General features: G+C 50.9%; 1 protein-coding gene across 1 annotated transcript in view; it reads right to left on the reverse strand.

Moving 5' to 3' along the window:
• fam214b.L (family with sequence similarity 214 member B L homeolog) overlaps positions 1-1,103 on the reverse strand; it is a 30,015-nt gene extending 28,912 nt beyond the window's left edge. The window contains exon 1 of the mRNA XM_018267477.2: positions 965-1,103. The gene's annotated coding sequence lies outside the window, so the exon portion shown is untranslated. The remainder of the gene's footprint in view (positions 1-964) is intronic.
• Positions 1,104-2,642: the final 1,539 nt, after the last annotated feature.

Consider the following 2,642-nt stretch of genomic DNA (forward strand, 5'->3'; position numbering starts at 1 on the left):
ATACAGGCGCTGGCATCCAGGAGTCTGGGGCCCATAAGGTGTGAGGCCACTAATGTCTCTGCCCTGTTTGTGTCTGGGCAAGTGATGTGGGGGTCCCTTCTGTGAGTGTGGGGGGTGTAACTTGCACCCCCAGTGGCCAGGTCCATTTCTTTTATCCACGGCTCCTCCCTCTATGGCCGGGGTATATACTTGCCCTTTATTCCCACAATACTGGGGCACATCCCACTTACAGCCCCAGGCCTGGTCACTCCCTGTAAGTGAATATACCAGGGACGTCCCACCTGAAGCCCCGCCCCCACTGTTGCTGAACTGTACACCTAAGTACCCAGAGAGTACCCACTGGGATAACTGGGGAGTTGCAGGGTGAATACTCACAGGGACCTACTTAATTCCTTCAGCAACATCAATGTGAGAGGCAGAGAAACCAATAACTATCCTAGGAGCTTGCAATCTAGCTGCCCAAATTATGGTGAACCAATGTTTACTGTGACAACTCCCTGTGGGCCTCCTGTGACAACTCCCTGCAGGGCTCCTGTGACAACTCCCTGCAGGGCTCCTGTGACAACTCCCTGCGGGCCTCCTGTGACAACTCCCTGCGGGCCTCCTGTGACAACTCCCTGCGGGCCTCCTGTGACAACTCCCTGCGGGCCTCCTGTGACAACTCCCTGCGGGCCTCCTGTGACAACTCCCTGCGGGCCTCCTGTGACAACTCCCTGCGGGCCTCCTGTGACAACTCCCTGTGGGCCTCCTGTGACAACTCCCTGCACAAGGCCCAACCTGTCAGCAGTACAGAGAAGCCTCAGTTGATAAGGAGAAAGAAGAAGGGGTTAAGGAGACAGAATACAGAAGCCCCGCCCCAGAGGGAGTGTCCAGCACAGATAGAGTGCAAGCCTTGTGGCCCAGTACAGTGTCAGTCAGTCAGTGTTAGAATCTCACCCCCCACTCAGCCCAGAGCCAGACTTACCCCAAACTTTCCCAGGCGGGGGGGAGGGGAGGACTCCGGGGAGTGGGGTCACAATCAGCCCGGGCTCCGCTCTCTCCTCACTGGATCCGGCTGTTGGGCCGAGCGCTCGCTGTCGGTGGGAGATTGTGGGGTGTCGGCTCAGGGGCCACAATCAGACTGAATAGAGACTGTGCCCTGCGCTCTCAGCTGATTGGGCTTGGCCCCTCCCTTACTCCGCCCCCTCCAGGCACGGGCGCTCCATTGATTGGCTGTACAGACTCTATTCTCATTGGTGGGCAGGGAAGTCACAGCTCAGCTCTCTGCTCCTCCTCCTCCCAGCTCACCTTGCGCTCATTAACCCCAGCCCTGCCGGACAACTCTCAGCTGAGCCCTTAACCCCTGAGCCTCCACCTCCTGCCTGAGGCCCCAGTAACTCGTGTCCTTCCATCTCTCTCATTAACCCCTGCAAAACCCTCTTAGCTAACTCGCAGCATTAACCCTTGCTCTGCCAGATCTTTCCCAACTCTACCATTAACCCCTGCCCTGCCAGCAGCTTATTTTGCACAACTAATTCCAGCACTGCCAGTTAATGTTCTATCCCTGCCACTTGCCATCTAGTGGTGCCACATTTTCTTAAAGGAAAACTATACCCCCAAACAATGTAGGTCTCTATAAAAAGATATTGCATAAAACAGCTCATGTGTAAAACCCTGTTTCATGTAAATAAACCATTTTCATTATAATATACTTTTTTAGTAGTATGTGCCATTGGGTAATCATAAATAGAAAACTGCCATTTTAAATAATAAGGGCCGCCCCCTGGGATAGTATTATTGACGGTGCACACAAACATACCAAACAAACTATACTTGTTAGGTCACATGAGCCAATTAACAGACAGAGGTGATCTCTTCCTGTTACAGTTAGAGCTGCAGTATTTCTGGTCAGGTGATCTCTTCCTGTTACAGTTAGAGCTGCAGTATTTCTGGTCAGGTGATCTCTTCCTGTTACAGTTAGAGCTGCAGTATTTCTGGTCAGGTGATCTCTTCCTGTTACAGTTAGAGCTGCAGTATTTCTGGTCAGGTGATCTCTTCCTGTTACAGTTAGAGCTGCAGTATTTCTGGTCAGGTGATCTCTTCCTGTTACAGTTAGAGCTGCAGTATTTCTGGTCAGGTGATCTCTTCCTGTTACAGTTAGAGCTGCAGTATTTCTGGTCAGGTGATCTCTTCCTGTTACAGTTAGAGCTGCAGTATTTCTGGTCAGGTGATCTCTTCCTGTTACAGTTAGAGCTGCAGTATTTCTGGTCAGGTGATCTCTTCCTGTTACAGTTAGAGCTGCAGTATTTCTGGTCAGGTGATCTCTTCCTGTTACAGTTAGAGCTGCAGTATTTCTGGTCAGGTGATCTCTTCCTGTTACAGTATTTCTGGTCAGGTGATCTCTTCCTGTTACAGTTAGAGCTGCAGTATTTCTGGTCAGGTGATCTCTTCCTGTTACAGTTAGAGCTGCAGTATTTCTGGTCAGGTGATCTCTTCCTGTTACAGTTAGAGCTGCAGTATTTCTGGTCAGGTGATCTCTTCCTGTTACAGTTAGAGCTGCAGTATTTCTGGTCAGGTGATCTCTTCCTGTTACAGTATTTCTGGTCAGGTGATCTCTTCCTGTTACAGTTAGAGCTGCAGTATTTCTGGTCAGGTGATCTCTG

Source organism: Xenopus laevis, chromosome 1L (genome assembly GCF_017654675.1).
Source record: "Xenopus laevis strain J_2021 chromosome 1L, Xenopus_laevis_v10.1, whole genome shotgun sequence".
Lineage (NCBI taxonomy): Eukaryota > Metazoa > Chordata > Amphibia > Anura > Pipidae > Xenopus > Xenopus laevis.